Source organism: Mesocricetus auratus, unplaced genomic scaffold, assembly GCF_017639785.1.
Source record: "Mesocricetus auratus isolate SY011 unplaced genomic scaffold, BCM_Maur_2.0 Super-Scaffold_4256, whole genome shotgun sequence".
In the NCBI taxonomy this organism is placed as follows: domain Eukaryota; kingdom Metazoa; phylum Chordata; class Mammalia; order Rodentia; family Cricetidae; genus Mesocricetus; species Mesocricetus auratus.
The window spans coordinates 85,494,849-85,513,582 of NW_024429182.1; positions in this window are offsets into that span (position 1 = coordinate 85,494,849).

Consider the following 18,734-nt stretch of genomic DNA (forward strand, 5'->3'; position numbering starts at 1 on the left):
AAAAGGACCAAAATGGAATGGGCTGCCTCTGGGGTGCAAATGCCATGTCGCTCTGAAGTGGAGTGGCATTTTCTGGAGGGCTTTGTGCATCAGGTGGGGAATTACATGAAAATGGCTTTGAGGGACCTTCAATCTGCCATTTCATGAGTTGGCCCTGAGGGTCTACATCATAGCTGAGAATCAGAATATGGAATCTTCCAGAAGTTACAGCAGAACTGTGCATGTAGAGCAAGCCTGGGTACCAGGACTGCCTCACCTCCCAGGGAGTCACTCCAAGCTGCCACCACAAGGGGAGACCTAGGCAAGGCTGCATGATCCCACAAGTGGTGAAGGAATGCAAATAAAATAACTGATTTCTTCTCATTAAGTGTGTTTGGTTATCACTATCCCAACTTGATCCTGGATTGGTATGGATTAAAAATACTAAAATAATCAACTAGGAGGCCATTGTAGCTGAGATGGCTCCAAGGCCTTGGGTTCCTGCGTAAACAAATCAGACCCCAGCAAATGCAAAACAAAAGGTAACCCAGGATATAATAATGTGATCCCTCTTATAACCTTTTGCAATCTGTAAAGCGTCCCGATCTCAAGTTCTATATCATAGGATCCCATAAGTCCCAGAGCTACCTCTGAAGGCCTTCCCTACTTTCTGACTCTACCAAAACCTCTGTATTTCCTGAGGCTACTGCTTCCCCTCAGCCTTCTCACAGGGCGGTTCCTTACTCCCCCACACACTCCTGTCTGAGGAGCTTCAGGGAGCTAACCCTTCCGTGTTCTCACTGTTGCTTCCCAGCCCTGTTTCCCTCTCCCCTCCCTCCAGACCTACAGTATGACTCCAATGTCTTTGTCAGCCCCTAGTCATTGTTAGCCCTGCACACTGATGAGCCCCTATACTGCATGGTGCCTGCTTCTTTCTTCAGTGCTTGGGGTCCTATCAGTGTTCTTCTGAGCTCTTCTTCAAAGTCCTGAGTTATTTGAACACCACATATTTGATCCTTTCAATACCCTTACCTCCCCTTTGTCAACTTCCTCATCCCCAGTGAACTTGTCTTTACAGAAATTATTGAAGAACCCATTATACTCTGTCAAGAGGTAAATCACCAAGATGGAGTGGCTTTGGTTTGGTGTTCTTAAATGCAAGCAGGAGACAACTGCCATTCTGAACTCAAATGCAGCCCAAGCCAGATCTTCTAACTGGGATACGTGTCCTGTGCAAGTTGCCATTCATACTAAGACAAAATGCAAATTCCTGAAAATAAAATGTGCTAACTTCTGCTGACAGTGAATCTCTTCCCCCAACACTCTACAAATTTGTACACATCCCATCCTCATCTTAAAACAGCTTAACTTTCACAGGAACCAATCATAATCCCCCAGAAAGCCCTAAAAAGGCTCCATGTAATTTAAAGCCATATACATAAATCACTATTTAGTAAAACCAGGGGACACCATTTAAATATGTGTTTTCCCCAACTACAATCCTAATAGATAATGGCTTCTCAGTTTTTGACTAAGAGGATTTTTTTCTTGGCCTAGAGTATCAATGGAATCAGCAACAGAGCCAGCAAATAAATCTCCACTGAAAAGGCTGCAGGTCTTTTCCAACGGGTGGTTACTGGCATGAGGAAGCTGGAGGCAGCGTACATACAAGTGAGGATCTTGTGGGTTAAATTTGGAGGGTGTGTTTAGCTTCGTATCAGTTCCCGGTTATAAGTGGGACATGGATAGAGAAACTGAAGGTTGCTGATCAGGTTCTGACCATTGTAGACCCATGGCTACATAGGTCATGGTGTGTTACAGAGGCTGGGGGGCAGAGTTCTGTCATCACTTATAGTCTGGCCATTATACATATAGTCTGTCTCTCAGCCTCCACCCCTCCTCAGTCATTCATTGTCATAGCCAAGGTTTTGGACCTCATGATTCCCAACAACTGTGACTTGGTTCCACTCATTCTTTTCTCTGTCTTCTTTCTTCAATCCACTCTCTGGCACCACAACAATCCATCTCTAAACCAATAACATACTGATTCTATCACCTTTTGCTATTAAAAAGGACACTTCCACATCCACAAGACTTCATCCTTCTCTCCACCTCTAGTGACCAGTCCCCCATTTTAATAGCCATGACAGGCTAACATGTGCTGGTATGACCTTGCCGCTCCTGTCCTGATCACTATGAGGTCAGATGCCCTCCTCATGGCAAGGAACTAATCAGAAGTTAGCTGGTGGGACTGTGCTTTACGGCTCTGGGTGTGCTTTATGGACAATTGCACAACAATGATGTGCAGAGCATAGCAACTGCCCTAGGAGGGCCTATGGGCCATAACAACCAATCAACACAGGGAAGGTCGTCCAAACCAGGAAGTGCACCAATCCTGAGACTGTTTCATACCCCTAGACACTCCCCTTATACTGCCGTTTAAGATCTCTGCCTCGAGGGTTCTCGGGGTCTTTCTCCAGCCATCCGCCATCATGGAAGGATGAAGGACCCGAGCTAATGGGTTTAGCTCATTAAACAACTACAATAAAAGACTCTTTGCTTTTGCATCGAAATGGGCCTCTTGGTGATTTCAGGGTTCAGAATTCGGGCACAACACACCCAGCTGAAATTCAGTCACTGTTAAGCTATAGAACAATCTTTTTGTGCACTATAAATATGTATTACTCTCATTGGCTAGTAAAGAGTTCACTGGCCTATAGCTGGTCAGGAGGAGGTTGGGTGGGAAAACCAGACTAAGAGGATACTGGGGAGAGGAAGGGCAGAGTCAGATGAGTTGCCAGCATATGCAGAGAAAAGTAAGATGGGCATGCCATATTGAGAAAATGTACTTAGCCAAGTGGAAAAGGTAAGAAATATGGGTTAATTAAAATGTAAGGGTTAGTAACAAACCTGAGCTATTAGCCAAACATTTACAATAAAGTTTCTTAGTGATTATTTGGGGGCTTCTGAAGGATAGGAAAACTCTGCCTATATTGTTAAAATTAGTTATTTCCATACTCATCCTGGGATTTTTCACTGAATTCATCTGCTTCACCTGACAAAGCCACAGCAGAGTTACAATCCAACACCTCACCAGTGCCATGGCTGCATTCTCACAACAGCCACAGTTAGAAAGCTTGTGCAGCTATGCTGACCACCACGGAAACATTCAGGGATGGAACCTTCCTCTTCTTTAACAAATAACAATGCATAATTACAAATATAGAATCACCAGGACCTTCACAACCAGACCCTTGGAAGGTCCCATGCAAACAAGTAAAGAGCCCTAAGTTTCAACTTCCTTAGCTCCTTAAGCTTACCCTTGCTGCCTAGTCTCTTGCCTCAATGCTGGGCTTTCAATGCTGCCCATCAGTTAGTTATGCTTTATCTCCACTAAATTTCTTAAATGACTTTCAGAAAGAACAAAGAAGCAATAACATAAAGAACTCACACAACTTCCTAGAATCCACCTGCCTGTATACTTTGTCTCCTCCATTAGTGCCAATGACTGTGTGAGTGCAGCAGGGTAATCCTCCTCCATTCCTCTCCATGCTGTTTCCTACCTCCTCCCCCTCCCTCTTCTGTTTCCTTCCCTCTCTTCCTTCCCCTCCCCCTCTTCCGTATACCTCCCTCTCTTCCTTTCTCTGTCCCCCCTCCCTCCCTTGATCCATCCCTTCTTCCTTCCCTCCCTCTCTCTCCCCTCTCTCTTACACATACTCTCACTTATCCCCCTTCTTATGGGGACCTTCCCAGCAGCAAGTAATGTTTCTTATCTTAAAAATGAAAGATCCTAGAATTTGATTCTTCTTGTCAATTATCCCACTTCTCTCCTTGCAAAACAAAACTCAGAAGAGATAGGATCCTCCTTTGGGTTCTCAGTCTAGATAAATTTTCATTTTGTCACTCTATCCTTCTTGCCTGTTGATAGCCCACACAGATCTTCCCAGCCAGCCAGCAGATCATGTCACTTACCTGGGGTGTGGTGGTAGACCTCACCTCCTCAGAACCCTATGCATTTGGTGTTCAGGATACCATGTTCATCTGATCTCTCTCTCTCTCTCTCTCTCTCTCTCTCTCTCTCTCTCTCTCTCTCTCTCTCTCTCTCTCTGATGGTTTCTTCTGTTCCTATGCTTGTTTGTAAGTCAAATTCTTCTGAAAATAGTAAACAGCATATCTAAGTTGGGTATAATAAAATCTTTAAAAGAAAGAAAAATAGGGGGGCTGGAGAGATGGCTCAGTGGTTAAGAGCTCCAACTACTCTTGCAGAAGTTTCCAGCAGCCACATTGAGGCTGCTCTAGTTCCAAGGCATCCAATCCCTTTTCTGATCATTTATGTAGATATTTGCACTCACATGCACATACCCACACAGAGACACATGTATTCATGCACATAATTTTATTTTTTAAGTTGTATACAAGGTCTTGGTACACAGACTCTGGGTGTAGACCTCCCATGTAGAAGTAACTGTAGATGTAACTCCTTACAGGAACACTGCCACATTTGGGTTAGGTGGGATTCAAACATGTTCTGGTGATTCCTTATTTGTATGACCAATGACCAGTGAGTGTTTCATGATCTCAAGGGATAAAACCTTGACATGATTACTCAATTCTTCATGATCTTTGCCTGTTGAGATGACTCAGCCCCCCTTCCCTGACTTTTTCATCTATTTGAACACATTGTTCTCCCAGAGAGTCCATCTCACCTATCAGCTGATTTACCTGCCAAGCACAAAGGTAGCAATTTCTAGGGACCACAATAATTTCAGGAACACATGAATGTGCTTTGAATTCTTTCAAAATTAGAATTTTAAAAAACTGAGTATCATAATAATAAACCCAGGCTACACCATATTCACCTATTTACCTATTTTTTATTTTTATTTTTAATGAAGAAAAGAAATCATGAAGATAAAGGTGTCTAGGGCCCATGAATGTCATGAGGTAGTCCTGAGTTTTATGGCCTTAAATACCATGTAGATTCAGTCACACATCTCTCTAATTCATTTCCCTGGAATAGACCTTAACCCTGAACTGCAGAGCACAAACTGACCCACTGGTCAGGTGATCCCAGGTGTCTGTTCCAGCATATGTAATCAGAGAGTCCGTAGTCTTATATGCATACAAATGAGGCACAACGTATTTATTTGGGATAAAAGGGCTGGGACAATATCTCATTAGCAGACTGCTTGTTTAGCATGCACAATGCCCTGAATCCAATACATAGCATTTCATAAAACCAGGTATGATGTCACATATATACCTGTAACCCTGGCACTAAGGTGAAAACAGGAGTATCAGCAATTCAAGGCCTGGGCTACAAGAGACAGAGACAGAGAAAAAGAATTGCAAACATGTGCCTGGCAGTGGTGGCACACGTCTTTAATCCCAGCACTCAGGAGGCAGAGGCAGGTGGATTTCTGTGAGTTTGAGACCAGCCTGTTCTACAGAGTGAGTTTCAGGACAGCCTCCAAAGCCACAGAGAAACCCTGCCTCGAAAGCACCCCCCAAAAGAATTGCAAATGTGCAATTTAAAAAGACAACAAGACTTGAAATAAGTCACAAAACCCAGAAAGAAAAGCCAGCATCTGCATTGTTGTCTGAGAAACTTTTACATAAGAGTTTTCCTACCAGCCTGGGAGTGTAGTCTTTGACCACCTCTTTATTTTCTACATCAAGAATAAGAAGGTAGTTGGATTTTTCCCACTGGCATAGTGGGAAGGCAGGTTTTTAACATTGACAATGTAATGAAGGTTCTGTCAGTGTTGAAACTTGCATTGGTAATTTCCATACTCTCGGAGGACTGTTCTGAGTTTTCAAGGCTCTTGAGCATCTGTGTAATCTGCAGGACCTCGGATTATTGAAGGGTTTCCTATTTGCTGTGATGGAGATGACTTTTTGAACTGCTGGGCTCATTATCCAGTTCCTGTCAATATCTTTCAGTGTGGTTGTAGTTTGTATTTTGCATTATCTTCAGTACTGTTGATGTCTTGGTGTGAAGTTAACAATTTCTTTAGTTACTTCTCATCATTAACTAGATGATCCAATTTCCTGGATTATCAAGTTTAATGGCTTCCATGTTAAATTTATGTCTTTTCATAATAAGTTACTAAACCCAGCATAATTTGAAAATTCCATTTGTTTTGTTTGCAAAATAATTTCTTTATATCTCATGTTCATGTTTATTGTTTTTGCTTCAAATTCCATTAATTTTAATTTTCAAATTTATGACATTTTTATTTTTTTATTTGTGGGTTTTTTGGGGGGGATGGGGTCTCACTACATAGCTTAGGCTATCCTTGAACCGATATCCTCTTGCATCAATCTCCTGAGTGATTTTTACATAAATATTCTGTCATATTTTTGGATTTTTATTTAAATTAGAAACAAGCTTGCTTCACATGTCAATCCCAGCTCCCTCTCCCTCCCTTCATTCCCCATCTCCCCAATCCCCCAACCCCCCACCCAATCCCCACTCAGCTCCCCAGGGAGGCTGAGGCACACCATGGGGGATCTCCAGAGTCTGTCATTTCATCCAGGGCAGGGCCTAGGCCCTCCCACTTGTGTCCAGGCTGAGAGAGCATTCCTTAGTGTGGAATGGGCTCCCAAAGTCCATTTGTAAGCCAGGAATAAATACTGATCTACTACCCAAGGCCCCATAGATTGCTGAGGCCTCCTCACTGACACCCAAATTTAGGGGGTCGGATCAGTCCCATGCTGGCCTCTCAGTCATATGTCTAGGGTCCAAGAGCTCCCCTTTGTTCAGGTCAGCTGTCTCTGTGGGTTTCACCTGCCCAGTCTTGATCCCTTTGCTCATCACTCCTCCCTCTCTGCAACTGGGCTCCAGGAGTTCAGTTCAGTGTTTAGCTATGGGTGTCTGCCTCTGCTTCCATCAGCCACTGGTTGAAGGCTCTATACAAGGTAGTCTTCAAAGTTGTTATCAGGGAAGGGCATTTAAGGTAGCCTCTCCACTATTTCTTAGTTTGCCAGTTGGTGTCATCCTTGTAGCTCTCTGAAACTCTCACTAGTTCCAGATCTCTCCTCAAGCCTGTAATGACTCCCTCTATTATGGTATCTCTCATCCTGCTCTCTATTTTTCCTCTGACCCAATCTTCCTGCTCCCCCATGTCCTTCCTGCTCCCCTCCTCTTCTACCCCTCTCTTTTCCCAGCTTCCCCCCCCCCCCATGATCCCAATTTGCTCACGAGATCCTGTCCCATTCTTCTTCTCTGGAGTACCATGCATATCTCTCTTAGGGTCCTCCCTGTTTTCCAGACTCTCTAGCAGTGGGATTGTAGGCTGGCACTCCCCTGATCTGTGTCAAAAATCCATATGTGAGTGAGTGCATACCATGTTTCTCTTTTTGTGACTGTGCAAATTTCAAGATTCCATTGTTTTCCCCCCCGCTGGATAGTATTCCATTGTGTAAATGTACCACATTTTCTCTATCCACTCTTCAGTTGAGGGGCATCTAGGTTGCTTCCAGGTTCTGGCAATTACAAATAATGCTGCTATGAACATAGTGGAACAGACATCCTTGTTGTATGAATGTGCATCTTTTAGGTATATGTCTAAGATTGGAATTGCTAGATCTTGTGGTAGACATTCCGTCATATTTTTAAGATTAAAATAATTTAAAGTTGAATAGCACTTTTTGAAAACGATCTCTAGTCCTCACTTGTCTTATTTAAACATTTCTAATATCCAAAATGGAGTTAAAGTAGCATAATCATTGATTACCAAGTACCTTTTTTTTTTTTTTTTGGTTTTTCGAGACAGGGTTTCTCTGTGGCTTTGGAGGCTGTCCTGGAACTAGCTCTTGTAGACCAGGCTGGTCTCGAACTCACAGAGATCTACCTGCCTCTGCCTCCCAAGTGCTGGGCTTAAAGGCGTGCGCCACCAACGCCCGGCGGGACCAAGTACCTATTTTAATACACACAAAATAGCCTTTGAGTAATTTTTTTTGTTTTTTTACAAGACAGGGTTTCTCTGTATTGTTTTGGAGGCTGCCAGTCCAGCCTGGCCTCGAACTCACAGAGATCTGCCTGCCTCTGCCTCCGGAGTGCTGGGATTAAAGGCGTGTGCCACCACCGCCGGGCTCCTTTGAGTAATTTTAACTATATCTACTGTCTTAGGGTTTCTACTGTTGTGAAGAGACACTACGACCATGGTAACTCTTATAAAAGAAATCATTTAATTGGAGCTGGCTTACAGTTTCAGAGGTTTAGTCCATTTTCTTCATGAGGTGGCAGGCAGACAAGGTACTGGAGAAGGAGCTGAGAGTTCTACATTTTGATCCACAAGCAGCTTCCCATATTGAGTGTAGTTTGAGAATATATAAGACCTTAAAGTCCACCCCCACAGTGACACACTTCCTCCAACAAGGCCACACCTACTAGTAGAGCCACTCCTTGTGGGCCAAGCATTCAAACACACGAGTCTATAGGGGCCAATCCTATTCAAACTCCCACATCCACCCATCATTAAGTATACACCTAAAAGGAGAAGACCACCATTTTTACTTGGTCTCATTGAAAAATGAATCCTTTGCTTATGATTGATAATTAAGGATACTTCTATGGCTCTCACTCTGAAAATAGCTATTCTTGATTCTTCTAGTTCCCACATAGCTTTCAACTTGATCTTGTCAAAAATCAAGCCAGAACCTGCCAATCTTCCACTCTAAAGCATGCAACCTTATCCCACTGTAGGTCTTCTGAGTCTCTGCACCATTTGGGCCAACTACCTGACTTTACCAGGATGATAGCACTCTCCTTTTCTGTTTCAGTTACACAGATTCTTTTCTTCTAGAACTAGTTACCCCAAAGCCATTGCACATCATTCCCTTTGCTTAAAATGTCACCTTATCAAATAAAATGAGACTCACGCCCTCACCAACTCTGCTCTTGGCTAAAGCATCACCTCTCAGTGCAGACTTCCTTGAGCATTGGCCTCTCACCACTACCTAACCTATTTCTCCATTTCATCTAGCTCCTATCATCAAAGCTTCTATAGCTAGTTTTAGTTCCTAGGGCTCACTTAAACATTAAATGAAATTAATTGACCAAGAGAATAAAAGTTCAAAAATCAGACATGTTATGCTTTTTTAACATTAACTTTAGATAGGCTCATTCTGGAATTTTGTTGCTCATTCTAGGGAAATGTGTGCTTGTCAAGTATTTATTCACTCTGTTCCTCATTCAATAAACCAACAGATCCTGGTGTTCAAAACTGTGCTAGATCCTGTACACACATTGCTGAAGGAGGGAAACATGGCCACAGTCTCCTGAAGTTCGTGGCTATGAGGAAAGTGAACTAGAGCCAGCCTGTTTGGCACACCACTCCCTGAGCATAGATTTGCATAGACCTGGGCAAGTCCAACTCCTGGAAATTCACTTCCAGCACAATCTACAAATGCAGAGATTCCAAAAACAGACTTAGAGAAGACAGCAACATCAAATGCAATGTAGCTCAGACTGATATGGGAGACAAAAATTAAAACCCTTGCATGTCTCCTTAAGGTTATTTCTAGTCTCATACTGTGAGTCAATATCTGTAATTATTGAGCTTTGATGACATCTGTATTCCTAAAGAAAGATGAAGCCAAAGAGACTGGCATTTTGGGCTTTGGAATAGCTGTTAGGCCCTAGGATTCCAGCTCTTTATCTAGATTTAAGTAGCCAGGGAATATGTGCATAATTCTAGAGTGCCACAGATTTCCAACAGCCTTTCTCGCCCTGCTCTCAGATGGCTGTGATATTTTCTTGAGTATGTGCATCCTGTCTGTTTTAATTCGTAGTAGATGACAAGTTTTAATCATTCCCACTAGAGTGTAGGCAAAGGTGGGGGTGGTGTGAGGGAGGAGAGTCTCACGATGCAGAAGGTGAAGAGCTGTCACTGTTCAAACCCAAATTGTCTGTGTTTCCTCTAAGTCCATGAAACACAGCTCAGAGGAAAAACACATCCCACTGCCTGGCACACGATGGGTTCTCAAAAGCATATGACAGTATATCAGCTTGTCTCCATAGCTCATAACACAACGCCACAGGCAGAAGAAGTTACAAAGAAAAGAGTTCTCTTTGGTGCATAGTTCTTTCTCTAATTTCATTTCTGCTGCTATGGCAGAGACTTTGACTGTAAGTAACTTAGGGGAGGAAAGGGCTAAGCTTACAATTCTGGGTCATGGCCTCTATTTTAGGGAAGCCAGGGCAGAAACTCAAGCAGCTAGTCACACCACACCACACCCACATCAAGAACAAAAAGAGAATGTACTTCTTTGCTCAAGCTCATCGAGCTTTCTCTTGTCCTGTGTAGTTCAGGACCCAGACTGGAAATAATCCTGCCCACACTCAGGATTGGCCTCCCTACTTCAACAACATATAGGACAGTCCCCCACAGAAGTGTTCAACTCTACCTGGACAACTCCTCACTAAGACTCTTTCCATGTGATTCCAGGTTGTGGCGAGTTTACAGACAAAACTAACCACAAGAATTCTGGAGGCACAAGGTGCTACATATGCAGATGCCCTTCTTGCAGGCATTTTCAAATGGTGCAGGGACAGGGAGGAGGAGGGTGTGTATTACCTCTGGTCTCTCTTCCTTCTTCTTATGAAATCAACACTATTCAAACACAGGGCTCCACCCTGGTAGTGTTATCTAGTCCTGATCACCTTCCAAAGGCCAAAGTGCAATTGCTTCCACCCTCTTAATACATCCCAAGGGGATTAATCCCCAGCAGGAATCTCCAAAGGGACAACCCATATTCAAAGCACAGAACCAAGAAAATGAGCCTTTTCGAATTGTAGGCAGAGCCATACTCATGCAAGCTAGTAACTAGAAAAGCAAGCAATATGCTGCATCTAACTAATTTAATTCTGCTTGCTTTGGTTCGGCTCATTTGGTTGTAAATAACCCAGATGGCCTTAACTCCACAAACCTTCTGGAGTTACTCCTCCCTCTTGCCCTCCTCTTCCTTCATATGCACACACAGATAAGAACTAAAACACATACCAAAAGTAAACAAATTAGAGTGCACCGTTCACCCAGTTAGCACAAAGTAAGTGTTATGATGCCAGCATCCTGGTTAGGTTGCAGAATTCCAAGAACACCCAGAAGCCCTTCTCATGACCCTCCCAGCTGCCTTTCCTTTCCCACAAAGTTTCAGATTTATTTACGTGTGTAAGTGTTTTGCCCGCTTGTATATATACACACCACATATGTGCCTGGTGCCCACAGAGGTTAGAAGAGGGTGTCAGATCCCTAGAATTGGAGTTACAGATGGTTGTGAGCTGCCATGTATATTTTGAGAACTGAACCTAGGTCCTTTGCAAGAGCAAGTGCTCTTAACTGTTGAGCCATCTCTCCAGTCGCAAAAGTAACCATTTTTTATGGTAGACATTTTCTTGAATTCTAGTTTGATCACCAACACTCTTGTCCCTAAATAGCATAGTTAAACCTCTTTTAGATCAAATCCCCCCTCTGTGTGTTTGTATGTGTGTGAGTGTGTGTGTGTGTGTGTGTGTGTGTGTGTGTGTGTGTGTGTGTGTGTCTTTGGATGGCTAGACCAGTACTCTACCACTGAGATACATTCCCAGTCTTTTTTCCCTCAAGTTGTTCAAGGTATTTTGAACTCACAGCCTAGATGTTGCTTTGTTGAATAAGGTTGTTTTGGCTATCCTGGGCCTTTTGTTTTTCCATACAAAGTTGATTATTGTTCTTTCAAGGTCTGTGAAGAATTGTGCTTATTTAATGGGGATTGCATTAAATCTGTATATTGCTTTCGGTAAGATTGCCATTTTTACTATGTTGATCCTACCTATCCAAGAGCATGGGAGATCTTTCCACCTTCTGGTGTCTTCTTTAATTTCTTTCTTTAAAGACTCAATGTTCTTGGGACCTCCTGTAACTGAGAAGTTTCTGTAAGGCAAAGGACACAGCAAGACAAAAAGGCAAACCACAGATTGGGAAAAGATATTCACTAACCCCACATCTGACAGAGGGCCGATCTCCAAAATTTACAGAGAACTCAAGAAGCAAGTCTCCAAAACACCAAAGGATCCAATCAAAAAGTGGGGTACAGAACTAAATAGAGAATTCTCAATAGAGGAGACTAAAATGTCTGAGAGACACTTGAGAAAGTACTCAACATCCCTAGCCATCCAGGAAATGCAAATCAAACAACTCTGAGATACCATCTCACTCCTGTCAGAATAGCTAAAATCAAAAACACCAATGACAGCTTATGCTGGAGAGGATGTGGTGAAAGGGGGACACTCATCCATTGCTGGTGGGAGTGCCAACTCGTACAGCCACTTTGGAAATCAGTATGGAGATTCCTCAGGAAAATGGGAATCAGCCTACCACACAACCCAGCAACTCCACTTTTAGGCATATACCCAAAAGATGCACATTAATATAACAAGGATGTCTGTTCCACTACATTCATAGCAGCATTATTTGTAATAGCCAGAACCTGGAAGCAACCTAGATGCCCCTCAACTGAAGAGTGCATAGAGAAAATGTGGTATATTTACACAATGGAATACTATCCAGTGGGAGGAAAACAATGGAATCTTGAAATTTGCAGGCAAATGGATGACACTAGAAGAAACCATCCTGAGTGAGGTAACCCAGTCACAAAAAGAGAAACATGGTATGTACTCACTCATTTATGGATTTTTAGACATGGCGCAGGGGAGTGACAGCCTACAATCCCACTACTGCCAGAGAGTCTAGGAAACAGAACCTTCATCCAGCGACTGATGAAAGCAGAGGCAGATACCCATAGACAAACACTGAACTGAACTCCTGGAATCTAGCGTCAGAAAGAGAGAACTGATAGACAAAGGAGTTAAGAGTGGGATGGTTTAACCCACAGAAACAGTTGACCTGAGCAAGGGGGAGCTCTTGGACTCCAGATTGATGGCTGTGTGGAAAGCATGGGACTGACCCAGACCCCCTGAATGTGGGTGTCAGTGAGGAGGTCTAGGTAATATATGGGGCCTTGGGTAGTATTTATCCCTGGTATACAAATAGGCTTTGAGTGCCCATGCCACAATGTGGGAGGCTGTCTCAGCCAGGACTCTTGGAGGAGGACCTAGGCCCTGCCCTGGATGAAATGACAGTTACCGGAGATCCACCATGGAGTGCCTCACCCTCCTTGGGGATCAGAGTGCAGATTGGGTGGGGGCTAGGGGACCTGGTGGGGAGGGTAGGGGAGGAGGGGAGGGAGAGGGAGCTGGGATTGACATGTGAAACAAGATTGTTTCTAACCTAAATAAAAAAATAATTAAAAATATTATTTGAATTGGTATTTTTACTTTCACTTTTAATAGATATATATGTTATATGCATGTATATATATACAGACATATAAAATGCAATTTATAGTTTTTATGGACCTAATCGCACTTTATTAAATCCAATTAAGATAATAAACTATATGTTACAAAGCTAATCAGGGGATAGAGAGATGACTTAGCAATTAAGAGCACTTGCTGCTCTTGCTGAGGACCTAGATTCAGTTTCCAAAATGCACAGAGTAGATAACGACAGGTAATTCTAGTTCAGGGGATCTGGTTCCCTCTTCTGACCTTCCTGGGCTCTGCAATGCATACACATAAACTCATTCAAATTCATACACATACACATAAATAATAAAGACATGAATAAATACATAAAATATAATCAAATAGGTTCTTGGAATATAATGTTCAAGTATTTCTTTTGAAATTCTTTTAACTTTATAGGTATATGGTTATGCTATCTGTGACTGGCATATTTTATTTCTACCTTTATAATTTTTAATACTTTAATTTCTATCTCACTCTATTGCACAGACTAGTGTCAGATAGAAATGATAATTGCCTTCTTGTCTTACTCTTGACTCTCATGTACAAATGTTCAATATCTCACATCAAGTACATTTGTTGAACGTTCTAGGTACTTGTTATTTGATTAACACCCTCTTAATCTTATTTTGTTTAGACATTTTGTCATAAGAGTTGACTTTTATAGTTTGGTCCTGCTACATTTACAGAGATTATTTCATTATTTTTTTCTCTTTTATTCTGTTAGTGTGATGTTTCAGTTTTTAGGCCTCCATAACAGAAGATAATAGGCAAGGCAACTTACAAACAACAGAAATTTATTTCCCATAGTTCTAGGGCTTAGGAAATGCAAGATCCATATAAATCTAATTCAGGGTCTGGAATGGGCCAGCTTCCTCAATCATCCATAGCCTTGCTGTCACCTTGAGTAGAAGAGGTGAAGCAATATTGGGTCTTCCTTTATAAGGACTCTCATCCCATGTACAAGGGCTCTGCCTTCATGATCTGTCACCTCCCAAAGCATTCACCTCCAAATAGCACCAGATCAGAGACTAAGTTCAACATAGGCATTTGGAGAGAATACACATTCAGACCACATCATGTTGTGAGTTATATCATTTAACTGTGTGTTCTACGTTGTGTGTGATGTATGTGTGGTGTTTTCACATGTGTGGGAGTCAGTAACCATGCTTATACACAGAAGACAGAAGGATATGGAGTATCCTGCTCTACCACTGACCACCTTAGTCCCCTGACACACTATCTCTCATGGAAGCTGGAGCTAGACTAGGAACAAGAAAGCACCCACAATCCTCTGTCTCTACCCACTGCAATGCTGGGGGTTCAGACATGTGTGTTGCTATGTGAAGCCTTTTACATGATTTTGAATGCATGGTCTCATACTTCACAGCAAACTCTGATATGAATCATCTTTCCAAGCCTTAATTGCAAAGACAATACATTAGGGTAGTGGTTTTCAACCTTCCTAACACTGTGACCCTTTAATACAGGACAGTTCCTCATGTTGTGGTGAACCCCAACTATAAAATTATCTCCATTGCTACATCATAACTATGATTTTGCTACTGTTATGAATCATAAAGTAAATATCTGGGAACAGGTTTGTCAAAGGGGTTGAAACCCACAGGTTGAAAACCCTTGCATCAGGGAAGGAGATTAAGGAAGTGTTTCTCAGGTAACCCGAGGAAGAATGAGCCCACACTTGATTTCTCCATTTCTCCCCCTTTATCTTCTGACTCTAAGAAGGACTTTGCACTATATTTATTAAACAACACAGAAAACATGGGGTGGGAAAGAGATGAGAAACTTCACAGAGTTCTTCAACAGAGCTTTACAAGCGAAGTAGTTAATTTACTAACCTAGAGTAACACTCGAAACCGCACACAGATGTTATCAACTTATATTCACATGTTGCTTCCAACATTTATGATGGATATTTGTTTCGAGGCTGCTCTTATCCTGCAGGCTGCTTTCACCAAATTATTGCCACAACACACACATACATTATTCTGGAACAGAGGTATGCAAGAGTGCATAGTCTAAAATTAAAGCTATTTATTTGACCTAAGATGTAAAAACTAATTGCATTTGTAAATCCAAGACATAATAGCATTAGATGCATAGTTCTCTGAAAGGCAGACTAGCCCTCAACAAGTTGAGTACACAGTTGGAGAGCAGGATAAGTAAGTACATCATCTTAGATGGTCTCAAGGGGTATTATTTGACGGTGAGGTTCAGCAAATGTGCAGTTTCACTGGAGTAAAAGATATTTCAGGAAAAATAACTATCAGCAAGTCTTAGTTATTTTTCCACTGCTGTTGTTACACACCATGACTGAAAAAGCAAGTTGGGGAGGAAAGGGTTTATTTGGCTTACACTTCAGCATTGCTGTTCATCCCCGAAGGAAGGATCCAGGGCAGGATCCAGGTGAAGGGGCTGTTTACTGGCTTCCTCAGCACGTGTTCTCCTAGAACCCAGGCCCACCAGCTCAGAGGTGACCCCAACCACAGTGGACTGGGCTCTGCCACATCAACCATGAATTAAGAAAATGCTCTGGGGCACGCCTGCCACCTGATCTTATGCAGGCGTTTTCTCAGTTGGGGCTCCCTCCTCTCAGATGACTCTGGCTTGTGTCAGGTTGACAGAAAACTAGCCAGCACACACTAGAACATCTAATGAACTGATTTTTAGGAGCTGTAGTCCTAGTCAAACCCTTGTCGGTTATAATGTTTTATCATCTTTTTACTTATCACTTGATTGAGTTTGCCAGCATTTTCTTTGGAATTTTTACATGTATTTTTGTAATGAAACTGACTTTAATTTCCTTTTCCTGTCATTTTTTCAGATTCAGATCCAAAATCATGATTGCTTCATAAAACACTTTGGATGGGGAGATTTTCTCTTTTTATATCTTCTAGAAGAGTTTAAGATCTATGCTATTAGCTTTGTGATGTTTGATAGAATTTACAACAAAACTATCTGTAAATGATTCTCTATATTATCTGGAAATGTCAATTTTACATTATTCTTGAAGGGCAACTTTAATTTATAAAACAAATAAATTTGTAAAACAAATAAAATTTTCATTTATTTCATGCGTCAGGGCAGATGTTGAGGTCAGAGGACAACCTGTAGGAGTCACTTCTTCCCTTCCAGGGTGTGGGTTCCAGGGATTGAATTCAGATCATCAGGAGAAGGGGCAAGTGCCCCAACCTGTGAGCCATCTCACCACTTCTTGGAGGGAATGTTATAAGGGTTATAAAATTCTAATTTATAGTCATATTCTTTTAGCAGCTCGTCTCCCACTACTTTCTGCTCTCATTCTTTCTATTGGTGTGTCAGTTGCTAGTTTTATTCTTGTGACTTTATTCTGTGGCTGCTTTGAAAACCACTTCATTACCCTTTGTTCTGGGAAACTTCAGTGCTGTATTAATGTACAGCACTTCTTTATCCTCCAGAAACTTTGTTAGGAATGTCAAAACACTGGATTAACTTTGAAAATTCCCAGCCATAATCTCTTCAAACTTCTCTCTCTCTTCCTCTGTCTTGCTTTCCCCCTCTCTCCTCTCTCTCTCTCTCTCTCTCTCTCTCTCTCTCTCTCTCTCTCTCTCTCTCTCTCTCTCTCTCTCTCTCTCTCCAGAAAACACTTATTAACACATAGAGCAGTGATAACAATATAACAGTTATCTGGATTAATTCTTCCTTCATTGTCTCTTTTGCTCTATTATTTACTAGTTTTGGTGTCTCTGTTCCTACCTGAATGCTGATTTCTTTCAAACTATGTTCTAATGCCATCAATCCTCTCATTTACTAATCAAACCCATTTATTACATTTTAGTTTTCATACCTAGAATATTCATGTAGTTCTTTTTCAAAACATCCTTTAATTCTCTGCTAAAATTCTAGTCTTCCCCAGGAAAGAGAACACCAATTAGTTATCTAATACGAAATGGGCAGCCCTGAAAACATACATAGGAATGACATTATGCAGACTGAGCAGGTTGTATGAAGGAATACATATATACACATGTAACAATAAGTAATGAAAAAAAGAGGCCATGAAGTTGAAATAAAGAATAAGGAGGAAGATACGGGAGGGTTTGGAGGGAGAAAGGGGAAGGGGAGAATGGTATAATTATAATCTTTAGAAATAAAGAAAATTTTTAAAATTCTAGACATGCTTTATCACCTTGAACACAGAAAACTGCCCTGTTGGTTTGGCATATGATAGTGTTCACTCTTTGTTTTGTCTTCTTTTATGCCTGAGATACTGTCTTTACAAATTGCTAATGGAAGCAATTGTGACACTTACCGTCCCATTTCCTTCCTGGAGCACTACTTCTGCCAAGTTTTTGACACCACAGCATCCCCCTATTTTATGGGGATTGACACAAGGCCAAGAGGAATTCATGTCTGTGATCCATTTCATGCACACACTTTCAGTTTCTTACAGTTTGCTCCATGCCGGGAGAGGAAGATGGTTACTAAGCGACTCTTTCTCGATTTCTAACCACTCTCTCCACATTGCTGTATGATGCTGGGGTTGGGCTTCTGGTGAGCTGCATCTATTTCTATCACTCTGTGACTTTGATCTCACATACATACAAGTTACATATCCAACTCTGGTGAAATAACCATGTTAATAGCTTCATAGCGCTCTGTCTCTGTCTCTGTCTCTGTCTCTGTCTCTGTCTCTGTCTCTCTCTCTCTCTCTCTGTGTGTGTGTGTGTGTGTGTGTAATATCCTTACATGAAATAAAAGTTGGCAAAACCTTACATTTGTCCCTATTTAAATTATTTTATTGGGGACCTTTCTCTCTTCCTCATCCACAGGAATGGTTTCATCCTCAGAAAACCTCCAGCCTCTCCACCTGACACCCAACCAGAAGAGATCCAAATTTGTTCATATTTGTAAACAAATCTGGCCTCAATATCCCTTAGATAACTGATCCAAATGTGGCCAGTTAACAGCACTCTAGATCCCAATATTGTTCAGGATCTTTACAGATATGCAGGTGATCCAGGGTTATAGAAAGAGTCTCCATCTCTATTTCTCTTTCTCCACTCCAAACCCTGTTCATTTTGATCTGGTCTCCCACACATATGGTTTTTAAGTTACTGGTTATAGATCCATAAGTTTGGTGCAAAGTGGGAGCCCAAGCCAGACCTAGCAGGCAGGGGGGCAGGGCGCGACTAAGGGATAGACCAGCAACAGGGTGCACACATCCCTGGTTCCCCTTGCAGTGTTCTGTCCTAAGGTACATAAGGATCATTTGTTTATGCTGACTTCTGCTACCCACAAAATTTGATTCCAAAGCAGCTTATAAAAGAACGAGCTTAAGGCTCCAGAGAGTTCTTGATGGCAGAGCAAGGGCACAGTGGCAGGCGGGTGGGGCAGCAGCTGAGAG